The sequence below is a fragment of the Danio rerio genome, chromosome 6 (genome assembly GCF_052040795.2).
Source record: "Danio rerio strain M-AB ecotype USA chromosome 6, GRCz13ab, whole genome shotgun sequence".
NCBI classification, from domain to species: Eukaryota; Metazoa; Chordata; class Actinopteri; order Cypriniformes; family Danionidae; genus Danio; species Danio rerio.
The window spans coordinates 46,632,576-46,649,432 of NC_141026.1; the positions used below are offsets into that span (position 1 = coordinate 46,632,576).

At 34.4% G+C, this 16,857-nt stretch overlaps 1 protein-coding gene and 1 long non-coding RNA gene across 9 annotated transcripts in view; both read left to right on the forward strand.

The window, feature by feature from the left end:
- LOC147836458 (uncharacterized) overlaps nucleotides 1-16,857 on the forward strand; it is a 455,522-nt gene that overhangs the window by 138,846 nt on the left and 299,819 nt on the right. The window lies entirely within an intron of this gene.
- Nucleotides 5,204-9,096, forward strand: LOC147843615 (uncharacterized). 4 transcript variants are annotated; one of them, XR_015494125.1, is made up of 6 exons: nucleotides 5,204-5,233; nucleotides 6,468-6,573; nucleotides 6,698-6,768; nucleotides 7,867-8,051; nucleotides 8,221-8,515; nucleotides 8,742-9,096. It is a non-coding gene; the product is annotated as an uncharacterized LOC147843615 (long non-coding RNA). The 4 variants fall into 4 exon arrangements; XR_015494126.1 differs by having other exon boundaries at nucleotides 8,221-8,424; XR_015494128.1 differs by having other exon boundaries at nucleotides 6,698-6,764; nucleotides 8,221-8,424.

The following is a 16,857-nucleotide window of genomic DNA, read 5'->3' on the forward strand; positions in this document are numbered from 1 at the left end:
TGATTACAGCCATTTAGGTGTGCATAAACATATCCCTTCTATAATTGAGCATGTTCTAACTATATAAAATGAAAAATTTGTATTTTATTAAAATAATTAAAAATCTACAGAGTAAAAAGTGTGAAAAGCTTTAACTAAATTTGATCTTAAATGGATTAACTGTGTTCATGCCATGTCAGTTTGGGATTCAGAATGCATTACATAACGTTACATCACATTCTTTGCTATAGAGCAGTAAAATAAACAATAAGTGGTCTGTTACTGCCATCTAGAAGCCACAGTTGTGATTTTCTTTACATATGATTTAAAACAAGGTGTTTAATTATAGAACCAGTTTTACCTATTAGAATTGTTACACAGAGGTTAACTGGGACCAAATTAGATGTTTAATGCATAACAGTGTTTACATCAGGTCAAAATATGATTCAGAATGATCCTAAATGCAATTTCCCTGACTTTAAACTCAAAAATGTAAAACAACAAAGGTATGCAAATGTTATGAACAATAAATAAGTGGTCTTGTTGTGACATCTAGTGGTTAGAAATGGTAGGTGACAGGTCAAAGTCTGTGTTATAGTGGCTAAAATGATAGAATACTGAAAATATGTGTTTTTGAGACCTTTAAACATCCAAGATGGACAAAAAAAAAAACTTATAAATCATTTCAGTGATAAGTGTGTAAATGAAGCACATTTACTTCATTTTTAAGCCATTTTAGCATGTTTTTAGAACCATTTCCATTATTATAGCGCCACCTATTGCCCAATCTCCACAAGATTTTGCAAGTTTATTCACATTGATATGCCACATCTGCTCACCAATTTCTGTGATGTTTTGGGTTTTCCTTATTGGTTTACAGGCATGTAGGTTCGTGTAGACACGCCCCTTTTGTTAATGAGCCAGTTACAGCTATCTAAAATGGAAAGTTCAACTTTTTTTTGATAATTATTGATCTACTCAGTCCAGAGGTTCATACAACACTGGTTTCGTTGCGATTGAACTAAAAACCAGGGACTAGTTCGCAAAAGTAGGTTTTGTTTATATTGATGGTTTTTTAATGAACAGTTTGAGTAACAGCAGTGGTTTTAGTGTCAAACTGTTCAGTATGAGCAGACCTATCATATGATATGTAGATTAAGCGTTTTTTGTGAAATAGTATGTAAATGAAGCAAATTTACTTTATTTTTAAGCGATTTAGCATTATTTAAAGACTGTTTTTGCTATTATAGCGCCACCTATGATTTGATCTTCACAAAACTTTGCAAGTTTCATCTCGTTGATATGCCACATGTGCTCACCAATTTCTGTGTTGTTTTGGGCTTTCCTTATTGGTTTACAGGCATGTAGGTTCGTGTGGACACGCCCCTTTTGTAAATTAGCCTGTTACAGCTAGCCAAAGTGAAAAGTTCAACTTTTTTTTGATAATTATTGATCTACACAGTCCAGAGATTCCAACAACACTGGTTTCGTCGCGATTGAACTAAAAACCAGGGACTAGTTCGCAAAAGTAGGTTTTTCCTATATTGATGAATATTTAACGAACGATGTAAGTGACAGCAGTGGTTTGAGTGTCAAACTGTTCGGTATGAGCAGGCCTATCATATGATATGTATTTTGTGTGGTTGCGCAAAATGTTGTGTGATACACAACCCATTACACACTAAAAATACGTAAAATCGCCCCCTAGTGGCCGATTTCTTTCAAAATTCTTACAGACCTCTAGGACCATGAGTCGAACATGCCCAGCGAGTTTCGTTTTGATCACTCATCGTTAACCTTGTTAAATGGCTGCTCAATTTTAATTGGCCAATGGCGGCCATGTTTTTTGAGATATGCCAATGTCCTTATAGTATATTATGACAAGTTGGTCAAAGACACTGCATGCCAAATTTCAAGCTGATCGGACTAATGGCTGTAAGGTTAGAGTAATTTATATGTTTTTTCAGCTTTATAGCGCCACCATGTGGCCAAAGTCTGCGGGTTTTGCAGTGTCACCTCAAATTGAACTTATGGATGTGTGTACCAAGTTTGGTGATGATGTCTCATTTAGTTCAAAAGTTATAGCTCCAATTAGCATTTAGCTTCAATTAGCGTCGAACGTTGTTGTGTACTGTTTCGAGTGAGAATAAAAATGTCAACTTTTTTTTGATAATTATTGATATTCAGTGTCCAGAGAACATTTGAGAGGTGGTTTGGTTTAGATTGAGTGTAAAACCTAGGACTAGTTCGCAAAAGTAGGTTTCGGACAAATCGCGATGTAGCGGGAAAACGGTGCGTCGTAGAGCAAAAAGTTCAGTTGTGCACTTTTGTTGGGGCTAACCCAAGGATTGAAAAAATGTAAAGTTTTTGAGTCTACGACAAACGGTGAACGTATAGCGGTCAAAAATGTCCAAAATCTTGGTTTTTGGCGCCATAGCGCCACCTATGGTCCGATTTGGTTGATCTTTGGTGAGAACGTAGTGTACCGGAGTACTACCATCTGGCCAAGTTTCAGCTCTCTCGGCCTTACGGTTTGGTCTGGGCAATAGTGACTTCGGCAGAATAATAATAATAATAATAATAATAATAATAATAATAATAAAAATCTTAACAAAAACAATAGGGTTTCAGCGCTTCGCGCTTGACCCCCTAATAAAAAACCTGAAAAATCATATGTACGTACAGATGTTACTACTTCAATGTGTTCCTTGTACCGCCATTCATGCCGCGGCGACGGCGGTGCTTGATGCGCCAGCAGCATTTGACCGCTGGGTGGCACTTTAACCACAGATATTCAGCTTTGCCTTTTCACAATGCTAAACAGACTGTTCTGTAGGCGTAGCTTACTGTATGTGATGTGATGTGTTCAATTAAAATATAATTTTAATTTAGTTTTTCTGGTAATAGACATGCTCTTACACTATACTATGCTGTAGAAAAGATACATGGTGAGAAGTCAAAAAGCTAATATAAGAATTAAGTTATTAGCCTTCAGTGCCCGATTAAATTGCGTTGGGGTGAAAATAATGTTTTGATTTCTTTGACTATCATGGCAATGTTATAATCTCAAATCTTAAACGTGCGCATATGAAAAACAGCAAAATAATATAGATTATCCTGCCGATAGAGCACATCACCTCACAGTTGTGAACTTGCGATCACCTCAACTTACATTTAATTTTTTTTTTACCTGGTTTATTGTAAACTTATTAAGTGCAAAGAGGATTCGTTTTGGAAAATAGAATTGAAGAAATGAAAGACAACTAAAATGAAAGCACAAACATTCAGTACAAATAATTAGTCTTAAATAAATAAATAAATAAATAAATAAAGCAGTCTTTTAGTCTAAATATAGAGAGATGTAGTGTTTGCTATTTTGATAGAACTAAGACTAGACATGTTCATTTATATTTTTAATTTACGTTTTTATTTACATTTTCGTTGTTGATTATATTTACGATCTCATTTTATGTTTCAATTATAGTACATAATAATAAACGAATAATGAAAATAAATGAATAATGAAAATATTACATAAATTAAGTCTGGCAGGTTTATTTTTAATAATTTAGTTTCAGTTCCGTTTTTTTGTTTCAAAACGTCAATGTTCTGCTTTAAAGTATAACTGTTGTTTTGTTTTGTTTTTTTACTTAATGGCTCAGTATGTTTTGTATTTTATTTTCATATTCAGTCACCTTGCATATGCGTGTGAAATATAATGCCGCATAACCGCTGAAAAAGAAGAAAAGGCTGTCAGTTAAAGCTAATTAATCAAAATTGGCTATATTAAAATACAGCATTTATGTTAATACAGGCAGAGTGTGAACAAACGGCTAAGATATGTGCTTGCCTTGTCCCGCAAGTTTATTTTTAATAATTTAGTTTCAGTACTATTAATTTTTTTCTCAAAACGTCAATAGCACCTTCAATAATCTAAACATTAAAGATGGACCGCAAGATGTGTTGAGTGGCTATATGTGAAGAACAATGGCAAAGCTAAGTGTGATTATTGTAATAAACTAATAAGTTATAAAGCAGAGTCCCGACCAACAGGACTGACTAAGCATATGCGGTTGGCTCATTCTTCACGAATATAGAATTAAAATTATGGCGCGTTAGGTTCATTGTGCATCCTGCAGGTGCAACCAACAAGGGTTGTGCATTTGAGTTTAACTTTTTGAGCGTTATAAGCAGCTCGTTGTTAGTTTTTATTTAAATATATCGAGCCGAAACTAAGCAGCGCATTCTCTCCGCCTCCTCGTTTATAACCAGCGGGACACGCCACTGAAGCAGTGGAGGACACTCCGTCGTTCATAATCTTTGCTGATGTGTCGGAGTCGAAAGAATATATCAAAGAGGAATGTTCTTTTGACAGTCCCGATATGTTCAATCTTTTTTTCCCTGTCATTTCTCTTCAGCAAATTATATTTTTAAAGCTGCTTGATTCTTTTAAAACCGAAAGCAGAGCCCGTCAATTGGTGTTTTTTCATAAGATACTCCTCTATCAAGGTTTTATTTTATGAGTATTCTTTAATGTGCTTTTTAATAGTTTTATTTTATTCAAAGCAGCACCTAAAAGCGAATTTATCCTCAAAACGTGGCATGAGAGCGATGCATGTCATGTGTCGCATCCCAGATAGCAAGCAGTAATCGGCCCGAGCTCGGCTGCCCTCCGGCGCCTCCGGCTCCGACTCGGCATCGGCGAGTGTTATTCGGGCCGAGTGCGGCCCGCAGCTCGCTCGCGCACATGCGGTTGTGATGCGGCTGTAAAGCACTGGCCCGATTCCGGTCAACCATATCCGGCCTGAGTCTGTCTGTAGAGTCCTGGCCGCCTCTGGCAAGGACTCGGCTGATGGCAACCGATTAAGTTCTTATTTTATCTAGCAATCTGTTAGCTCCACGTTTAATGATAATTTGAGAAAATATTAATGGTACGATAGCAAAAAAATAATAATAATAATATTTAGTGTGGATGGTCGCAATGTTTAGACGCAAACAAAACAATATTATTTATAAATAGATTATACATGTCATCTAGAGAAAAACTATGTAAAATTCGCTTATTTTTGAGATAGCACGCTCCTGTGCTGACTGTTTTTTTTTTAAATGCGTTACTAAACTCCTGATCCAAACTCCAATCCAGACGGTGGCGGTAATGCTCCAAAAAGCTGGTTGTCAACCACCATGGCACGAAGATCACAAGAAGAAAAAGTTTGGTTTTTTCAAAGACTTCACGTGGAGTCCGGTCAGAAAGGTAAGCTTTTTACTGCTTGTGTTCTGTATAGTTAGCGAATTTAGAGCTTAAAACATTTCCACGGTGTTTGGTTGTAACAGCGTTTAGTAATTTAAAACAGTTTGATACGAAATGTAACTTGCTTTAAGAAACACGACTGGAGCTAATGTATGCTAACGCTAACAGTTACAAACACGTCTGAAAGTTCCTTTTCCTTTTACACAATGTTAGATTGTAACGTGTGTAGTAACTGAAAACTATTTTAATTATTTTAAAGAAACATGAAACGAATTTGTGTGTATGCTAACTTTGCGTTAAAGAAAGTTTCTGTAGACGAATCCATTAACTAACAAGGCAAAACGTGTTTTTTTCCTGATTTAACATTATAAAGTACCGTGGATGTTGAAAAAAATCATTGTACAGTCGTATACTTATCCAACAGTATTAATTCTGTTATTATGTGTAAATAAAAACTAAGCGTTTTGGATTAATAAAATATTATTGTTTATCTTGTTTATGCAGTTAGTCAAGAAAAATGATCGAAACTCGACTGTTTACTATTCTCTTTATATTATCCAAGAGAAATATATTACTATGCACTTTAATTCATATGTGTTAGCCTATGTGAATCAATTATATCTTTTGTTCAAGCTGTAATGGTCAGTTAATGTAAAACTGAACGTCTTAAAGCAGATTTTGATGTTTTTTATGTTATTGACAGTGATAAATTCTGATTTAAATGAATGGGTAACAATATTTGTTGGTTAAGTCTTATTGTTCTTGTTTAACAAAGGTTAGTGAGATCATTTTGCAGCACATCACGACCATAGAAGTCAATGGCACACTCTTTTGAACGTGAATAGGCATGTTATAGTTGTGTGCTAAAAGTCCATTATAAGCTGTAAACTGCTGATATATTTCAACATATATTAGGCTTTTCAGACATTACATTACTAATTGCTTCACAAACAGCTGAAATGGTTTATTGTTATTGGCTATCATCAAACATTTTTCACAATGGTAGGTTAATCTTCATGGGTACAGAGTAATGCATGTGCTTGGCCATCTTACAAATCTATGTCTCAGATTCATAAGGCTGTCACTCTGCATGAATCTCCGAATAAATCTTGTGCAACCTTCTGTGTACTGATTATTTACACTATAGGTATTATATGCATTAATTAACTTTGATAGTATTTCAGGATTTGAACTTTTCTTTACGGGAGGTTAACAACAATGTGATGTTTCATTATAGATGCATATGAGGAAGCTTGACTCAAACATCCACACGCAACTGTGATTTCTGACTGGTAGACAGATGAGGATGAGGATCGCCTGTCATACACCTAAAGACAGAACAGGTTTGTTTGCAATTATTTTAAACACATACTGTCAACATTATGTCATTGATCTATTACAACCTGTGAGTTTTGCCCTGGCACTATACTAAAGTGATGTTTTGTTTTGTAAATGTATCTGATCAAGGGACAGTATGGACACATCTATACCATGATGAAGAAAAATTACTTGGAACAAAGAGGCTGGAAAAAAGGCAGGTATGAAGATTTCAGAAATCAATGCAGCACCACAAGTACCATCACCATCAATGACTATGGCAGAAATCTTAAGACCACCATGAAGATGCACAGATACTGTACATTCCAGTACACCAGGCGTGTCCAAACTACGGCCCGCGGGCCGCAGGCTTTTTATAAATATCAATAGAATCTGGCCCGCTATACAAAAATGAACGTAATTCAATAAATAACCACCGGGTGTCGCTATTACATGCATTCAATTAAGCAGCAGTTCTTGTTATGATCTATCTATCTATCTGTCTGTCTGTCTGTCTGTCTGTCTGTCTATCTATCTATCTACACACAGTTGAAGTCTGAATTATTAGCCCCTCATTGATTTATTTCTTCTTTGAACCATTTTAAGGTCAAAATTATTAGCCCCTTAAGTCTTCAGAACAAACCATTGTTATAAAATAACTTGCCTAATTACCTTAACTTGACTAGTTAACTTGATTAACCTAGTTAAGCCTTTAAATGTCACTTTAAGCTGTATAGAAGTGTCTTAAAAATATCTAGTCAAATATTATTTACTGTCATCATGGCAAAGATAAAATAAATCAGTTATTAGAAATGAGTTACTAAAACTAATATGTTTAGACATGTGTGGAAAAAAATGTTTAACTCTCCGTTAAACAGAAATTGGGGAAAAAAATAAACGGTGGCTAATAATTTAGGGGGGCTAACAATTCTAACTTCAACTGTATATATATATATATATATATATATATATATATATATACATACACACACACACACACACACACACGTGTCTGTGTGATGTATGTAAAATTTGGCCCGCGACAACGTTTGTTTTTTTGCATCTGTCCCTCGGTACACCTATGAACATTTACAGTCTTTGTTCTAGTGCAGTTTGAGATCAAGACAGAACTTATTGCATCTCGGGATGTCTTTGTAAGAATTGAAGACATCACTAAATTTGTTAAGGTTTAATGCAGCTAGAAAGTAAAGATCAACTAGAGAATATCAGCAGTGTCTAACCCACTGTTGTATTTACAGAAGTTGTATGAGAATAAGCTACAGGTTGATTTATACTAATCTGTTATTTTTCTTTTTTAGCACGACTGACTGAAGTTTTAAAATCATGCAACGTCATAAAGCAGCAGCTGGGCCTGATTCACACAAAACCAAAACAGACGTGATGAAATTCCAGATGTAAACACATTTGACCTTCCTTTGGCCAATTTGATTTGGAAAAGCTTGAAAATCAACTAAAGGAGCAGCCCGAACAAATGAAGAAACTGGTAAGTTCAAGCTCTTGCTAATTTCAAAGTGTTTAAGGTTAATTTGTTTTTTTTTTAATTGTTTTTTTTTTTTTTGCTTCGTAGGTAGCCTACTTTTTTCCTAATTTTTTCTCTTTTTTTACATTAGTACTTGTTCACTACTAATTATCTGTTTATCTTTTAATCACAGATGGAGTGAGGACAAATGTCCATACCACGCCACAGATAAAGAAGTGGAAAAATGCATTACAAGGTAGCTACAACTTGCCCCTGACAGGGATGGAGGAAGAAAGAAGAGAAAGCTAATGTGTCAAATGTCTACATCACTATTTTGTTTTATTTTTTAAACAACATTTTAAGTGTATTAAGATGTTCCCTGATACTTGAACAATTTGTTTCTTTCATTTGCATTTATATATATATATGTATATGTATATATATGTGTGTGTGTGTGTGTGTGTATGTATGTATGTATGTATGTATGTGTGTGCGCCAAATTCTGAAGAAACATCTTGATACATTTTTAATAAACGTAATACAAATAAAATTATAAATATAAAATTGCACAAGACGTGTATATATATGAAATGTATAATCATCTCACTCATGTCTTGCTGTTTGTGCAATTGATTTTGTTCAAGTTTATTTAAAAATAAGTTTGACTTGTTTGTTTATTATTATTTTAATGTTTTATTAAAAAAATGTTTCAAGATGTTTCTTCAGAATTCTGCAGTACTTTTTACAAGTTTGACTTGGATATTTTACGGATTGTCATTGGTATTTTTAAGATGTTTCTTGCTATATCTTAAATTGGTTTCTATATTTAGGTTTATATAAAATTTAGCTGTTTTTTACAAATTTTTAATTCAAGTCTATTGGGAAAACAGGGTTGTTTTAAAAACATCTGTGTTTGTGTGTAATTTTTAGAATTGTTGTTTAAATATTTCTGTGTGTCATTATTGTGTTTTATTGTTGTTTTTATTTTGATATTCTTGTGCACTACAAAATTATTTATAAAATTTTAGTACTATTTGTTTTCTTGCTATCAATAAACGTTTAACATTTATTTATTTTGTCATTTGTCTGATTATTTTCGTTACAGAATATGTATGCAGTTTGCACTTTATTCAAAGGTTAAACGCAGTGCTTACACTTTGTGTTTACATTATAGCCTGTGTTTGCTGTTATATAAATTCAAATGGTTGTAATACCATATATCAAGTACCAATGTAATACCAAAAGGTTTTATGAGGTGTATAAATACGGAGTCGCGCCAGCTCCGGGCCGCAGCGCACATTACCCTCGCGCCGTTTCCGGCGCGGATGCGCAGCGTCGGCTCGCTTACGGCCGCCGCATCTGGCCCGCTTGATTCGGGCCGGAATCGGGCAGTGAGTCCACAGGCATCCGGCCCGAGTCCGGCAGCCGAAGTTGGGCCGAGGGGTAAGTCTCCGGCAGGCGACAATCTAGCCGGAACTGGCCCGAGTGTATTTTGCTATCTGGGATATTGCCTTTTTTTCTGATCTTTTTGCATAAAGGTTTTAATCAAAAGACAGGTAATTTAATTACTTTCGATGTGCTAAAATATTTGTTAAATAAATGTTATTTCAAAAAAAGCATATGCAATGTGCTCTGACAGGTAAAATCCGATTCTTTCTCTCTTTCAAGTTCAAAGCAAATTTGAATGCCAAAGGATTTTAGATATGCATATACAAGACTATATGTAGTATATTAACATCAACAAATTAATAAAATAAGTAGCAAATGAGAAATAAATGACAGACAAGTTGAACAGACATTATCTCTAATTATCAGAATTGCAAGATTAAAACAGCTGAATATAGGCCTAAATAATCTAGAAAGCAACTACTGCGCGCTGATATTTCTTCTTCTTTTTTTCGGAATAACGAACAATTTCAACCGCGGGGAGATACCGACAGCTTGATTTGCAGTATTTTCTAACATGTTAGAAGCGGGCAGCGGACATCAGCTAGCCGTAAAGACGGGCCCGCACAAAAAAAAACATGGCTGCCGGTGGAGAAGCGGCTGTGCCCTCAGCAGCTGATTGAGACGGAGCTGCATATCCCGAGTGCACTAAATACTCCGAGATCCGGGAGAAATTCTACCCGATAATCCAACACATACAAAACAACTTTGAGTCCCTGTCGAACAGAACCCATCTTACTGGGGGAGTGTGTGTGCTGCTGTGTGTTCACCCAACAATACCCGCTCCTGTCTCCAACACACAAATACTGGAACTCTTTATGTGGACTTACTTTTGATAATAGGCTACTATTATTACCTTTATCCTGTTTAATGTTATCAAAAATCTATTTTTATTTTTATTATTATATTTTTATTTTTTATTCTATTTTTATTTTTATTAATCATTTTTTTATTAGCCTATATGTTATTTTCATATTTGTTTGCACTACTGCCCTTTTTGCACTGTCTTGTTTGTGAGACGCGCACTGCTTTGGCAAAACGAATGTACAGTTACTTGTCATGCCAATAAAGCACCTCAAATGTGAAAATAGCCTAGGCAACAAATAACAAATAGTAGTGTAATAATAACAAAAAATGCCCTTTTCATTTTCATACAATAGGCCTATGTGTGGGTTTTGACAATATGTGTTTAATTAAGCTATAAAGATCAGATGAAATGCATAGTGAATTATGAAATAAATGTCTCTTTTGCTGAAAATTTAATTAATCTATATATTTATTATTTTAAAAATCAACTCATTTTTGCCCAGAGAAAGAGGCGCGCGGCACTAGCGGACATGGGGTGCTTTTCCAAAAAAAGACGTACAGTAACTTGCAGCTGAACTATGCACAGTTTGGGGAAAAAAAGGATATAGTGATGCATGTCCCCCAAAACCCCTAGTTTCTCTGTCGCAGATCCATCATTTAAATCAGGTTAGTTATAAGTAAAACGCACATAATGATAAAGCACACCATCATCACGAGGGCAATTAAATAGACAACCTAAACATATTTTTAATTGTTTATTTATGTAATGTGAGTTTTTATAACTTTGTTCTTTAAATTATTTATAACTTAGGCTATTCTATCGAGATGACACCATAAAAGGCCTTCAATGCATTGATATAGGTAATAGGGATACAATGAAAAGCCGATTTTCACTATTGACCCTGTTTTTATTCATTGACGGCTTCCCAACGCCGCTTTTCTGTTGCGCGAAAAAAAGCTGCTGCAAATAAGCAAATTTATGACAAAACAATTTTAATAGTTTCATAGTAGTAGCTGGTGTGCTTCATCTGCGTGATTCTGATTTGACATTCTTCCGCTAAACTTGCACTGTGTTGATGTGTAAATGGACTATGTGTTGATGTGTTAATGGGCTATGATCTTTGCTATTGAGTTCTCTTTGCAACTTTCAATTTCGAGGTGGGGGAAGTGGGAAGAGGCAATTCAAATGTACCATCTCTAAAAAAAAGGCCGCTTACGCGGCATTTGTGTTTATTATTACCTTATTTTTATTTTATTATTATTAATTTATTCATTCATTCTTCATTCATTTTCTTTTCGGTTTAGTCCCTTTATTAGTCTGTGATCGCCACAGCGGAATGAACCGTCAACTTATCCAGCATATGTTTTACGCAGTGGATGGCAGGAGGGCCAGCTGGGGCTTCGGGACGGAGTGAAAGTAATTTGCCCCGAGTCTGGGAAAGATGGCTTGCCGTAATTACACTATAGTTTTCCTATCGCACACATGCGCCAAACAAATAAACAAATAAATAAAAAGGAAAAGAAAACATCTAGACTTATAGGCTGAGGTCTTTTTGCTTAAAATCGCCCTTATGTTTCCGTTTTAAATGTAAGGCTGTTGCATAGAATAATACAATTTTAATTTATAAGTGATTTTGCTGCGTCCCCCTTGATGTTTCAATAACGCATAATAATCTACACACCATATTAAAGACACAGCAGACATAAAGGTTGTGTGTGAGAGACCGAGCAAAAGAGCGCTCTCTTCACAGCTCTGTGGATGCTGCTAGCGGCTTCTTTCTTTTTGTTATTTATTTTGCAGATAATACACCATATGAATACAACAGAAAGACATAACACTTTACAAATTACCTTTTGTAGACTCAAAACAAGTGTCATATCTTGATAAGCCTAAGCCACATTGAAATATAATTTAAAGAATTACATTATCGGATATAATAAAATCGCATTAAATAAATAAACCAATATAAAACAAGCAAAAGCAAGCTATAACAGTTTAGGTAGGCCTATACATAAATAAAACCGTTAAAGCCAAATCAAACTTTTATTTTACAAGATATTTTCTTTTAAAAGATTTTAGATATTTTCTAAAAACAATAAACACCAGAGAAGGTTAAGAATATTATTTATAAAGTATTTGGATATGATGATAACAATCAAATCGTGCAAACAGAGCATTTTTGGGAACACGTTTCAGGTCTCTCCAGTGCATTTGGGCTGAATGTTTGACTGTGTCTAAATGAGGATGTTATAAAATACATTTTCTACCGAGTTATTAACGGATGCACGATGCCAACACTCGGGGGACGTTCTGGGGGCTGGGTTTGCGTTACGCGCTGCGAGCTATAGGCCGACAGTGGAAATGCGACATGACTTCGGTCTCGATGCCCATTAACACCTGAAAGACAAGCTTTTGGTTATGAGACGGGGGAAGGGGTATGTCTCCACCCTCAAGTGTTTTCCACAAACATGGTTACACAAAATCCAAAACTCCCGAGGACGGATGGCGTAACCGTAGCAAAACCTATGCGTTTTAAAACCAAACCGCAAATGGGGCCTTATGAAAATGAATGTTTCTATGCACAGCAACTTCTGGACTGAACTATACTTGTTATTTAAAATATCTCTATTACGCTCTAGCATTCGCCAAAACGAATTTGTACATACAAACACCGAACATAGCCTAGCTGAATAGGGTGTTGCCTGCTGAGCCATGACAGCAGCAGACAATTCCGCACGACCATAAAGCCTTCACCCGACAGTTATTTTCTAATATTCACAACGCGAGCCACAACAATAGACATGCCATGCCCATCATCCTTACAGACAACTTCGCTTTAAACTGTATTAAGGTCCCATTTACACTGCACAGCAGTTTTATATAAAACGTTAATGATACATATAACAGGCTACATTTTGATGGTGAAATAACCTTTTAAACGATGGCTTTTTATTTCAGTATTCAAACATTAAATAACGAATGCATCAAGTGAAATAACGAATATGCAAAAACACATGTATATAAATATAAAGGACTATTATAATTAGCAAAATGCTGCTCTATAGACAAATACTGCTTGACATTTTAGAAAATGTTTTGCGTATACCCAGTACCGAGAACAAACAAACAAAAGCACATGGCTTGTTAATCAATTTAATCAAGCTCTAGCCATGAATAAAATAATAGACTATTTTATTATTTTAATATTTTAGACGACGGGTTAGTAATTATATTATAAATGGTTATGTTCAGATCAATGAAATAATAACTTTAATAATTCTGCTTTGCATTTTTCTATGCATTACTAACATCACTAAACCATACATTTGTTTTATAAGTTAACCAAATATTTGCAGAGATTCAGCGGTTTTTTTTTCTGACGCGTCAAATTCAAATACAAAACATACTGAGCCATTAAGTAAAAAAACAAAACAAAACAACAGTTATAGCTACTTTAAAGGAGAACATTGACGTTTTGAAAAAAAAAACTGAACTGAAACTAAAGTATTAAAAAAACAAACCTGCTAGACTTAATTTATGTCCTGCGGCAAAAATATTTTTATTATAATCTGCTTAAAATAGGTCAAATTATTTTATTTTTTTCTGCTTTTGATGAAGCTGCATTCAACTTAAGCTCAATGTCGGCAATGTCTTTAAATAAATAATATATCTAGGCCTATTTTCATTATTCATTAATTTTCATTATTCGTTTATTATTATCTATAATTGTTGAGACATAAAATGAGATAGTAAACTATAATCAACAACGAAAATTTAAGTAAAAACAGAAATAAAAACATAAATGAAAATGTCTTGTCTTAGTCCTGTCAAAATAGCAAACACTGAACATCTCTCTATATTTAGGTTAAAAGACTGCTTTATTTATTTATTTATTTATTTATTTATTTATTTATTTATTTATTTAAGACTACTTATTTGTACTGAATGTTTATGCTTTCATTTTAGTTGCAAAAAGATCAGAAATTGATCTCGCACGCGCAGGGAAAAAAGGCAATTATGCCACACATGACTTGCATCGCTCTCATGCCAAGTTTTGAGGATAAATTCGCATTTAGATGCTGCTTGAAATAAAATAAAACTATCAAAAAGCACATTAAAAACTTTAATAAAAAAATTAAAACATTCATAAAGGAGTATCTTATGGAAAAACACTATGGGCCCTGCTTTCGGTTTTAAAAGAATCAAGCAGCTTTAAAAAATATCTAATTTGCTGAAGAGAAATGACACGAAAAAAAAATAAAATAAAAAGATTAAACATATCGGGACTGTTAAAAGAAAATTCCTCTTTGATATATTCTTTCGACTCCGATACATCAGCTAAGATTATGAATGACGGAGTGTCTCTCCTGCTTCAGCAGCGTGTCCCGCTGGTTAAACGATGAGGCGGAGAGAATGCGCTGCTTAGTGAACCTAACGCGCCATTATTTTAATTCTATATTCGTGAAGAGTGAGCCAACCGCATATGCTTAGTCCTGTTGGTCGGGACTCTGCTTTATAACTTAGTTTATTACAATAATCACACTTAGCTTTGCCATCGTTCTTCACATGTTGCCACTCGGCACATCTTGCGCTCCATCTTTAAACAAATGTTTACATTATTGAGGTGCTCTCCGGCGGCGAAGTTTCTGGCAGAGTAGCGAGTGAAAAAATGTGCTTGCAGAAATTGGAATCAAAATTTAAATTATATATAACAAGCATCGTATTCTTTCTAATCCTCGCCCAGTTTTAATACAAGTTGTTTTTATATTTGTGGCTGTGAAGTTTATTAAGAATATATATATATAGCCTACTTTATTTTTTTATACTTTAAGTGATCTGCTTGAGGTAGGTCACGTTTATCAATGGTAAGTTTTAGCCTAAGTTTACATCAATAACATAATGTGTATTGTCCTTTACCATACAAAAAAAAACAAGAAAAAAAAAACATTATTATACATAGTTGCCTGTAGCCTAAAGGCCGCAAATGCATTAAAAGGCAAGCGCATATCTTAGCCTTGAGTTTGTTCACACTCTGCCTGTATTAACATAAATGTTGTATTTTAATATAGCTTATTTTGATGAATTAGCTCTAACCTTCGACAGTTTTTTCTTCTTTTTCCGCGGTTATGCGGCATTATATTTCACACACATTTGCAAGGTGACTGAATATGAAGTTAAAATACAAAACATACTGAGCCATAAGTAAAAAAAAAAACAAAAAAACAAAACAACAGTTATAGCTACTTTAAAGGAGAACATTGACGTTTTGAAAAAAAAATGAACAGAACTGAAACTAAATTATTAAAAATAAACCTGCAAGACTTAATTTATGTCCTGCGGCAAAAATAATTTTATTATACTTTTAGTGATCTGCTTAAGGTAGGTCAATTTATTTTTCTCAGTGTTTCACGTACTGTACGGCAATGTCTTTAAATAAATAATTTATTTAGGCCTATTTTCAGTATTCATTTATTTTCATTATTCGTTTATTATTCGTTTATGTACAATTGTTGAGACATAAATAAGATAGTAAAATATAATCAACAACGAAAATGGAAATAAAAACAGAAATAAAACATAAATGAAAATGTCTTGTCTTAGTCCTATCAAAATAGCAAACACTGAACATCTTTCTATATTTAGGCTGCTTTATTTATTTATTTATTTATTTATTTATTTATTTATTTATTTATTTAAGACTACTTATTTGTACTAAATGTTTGTGCTTTCATTTTAGTTGTCTTTTACTTCTTCAATTCTATTTTCCAAAACGAATCCTCTTTGCACTTAAAAAGTTTACAATAAAGCGTGTTAACAAATTTTAAATGATTAATGAAGGAATTATAATGCTTTGACTTATTGTTTAATATCATTTACAAGCACAGTAGCTGTATGATCTATTTCTGTCCGTTCGCATCCCGTCCCTTTGCGCCCCCTGGCGGCTCATTCACAAACTGCGGTCATACACTAAAAACAGAGCGGCACCTATTTCAAACGGCGGCGGTACCAGCCGCGGCGTTAATAGCCACTTTGAACTCTCACCTACTGTAAGTATTCACAGCCTTTGCTCAATACCTTGGTGATGCACCTTTGGCAGCAATTACAGCTTCAAATCTTTCTGAATCTTTTTGAATATTATACCATAAGCTTGGCACACCTGTCTTGAGAATTTTTTGCCCATTCCTCTTTGCAGTACCTCTCAAGCTCTATTAGATTGGATGGGAAGCGATGGTGTACAGTCATTTTCAGATCTCTCAATATATGTTCAATAGGATTTAGGTCTGGGCTCTAGCTGGGCTACTTAAGGACATTTACCAAGTTATCGTGAAGCCACTCCGTTGATACTTTGGTGGTGTGCTTTGGGTTATTGTCCTGCTGGAAGATGAACCGTCATCCCTGTCTGAGGTCCAGAGCACTCTAGAGCAGGTTTATATTCTGGATGTCTCTTTACATTGCTGCATTCATCTTTCCCTCTATCTTCTATATATATATATATATATATATATATATATATATATATATATATATATATATATATATATATATACAGTAGTCGACATTTAAAGTGGATCAAAA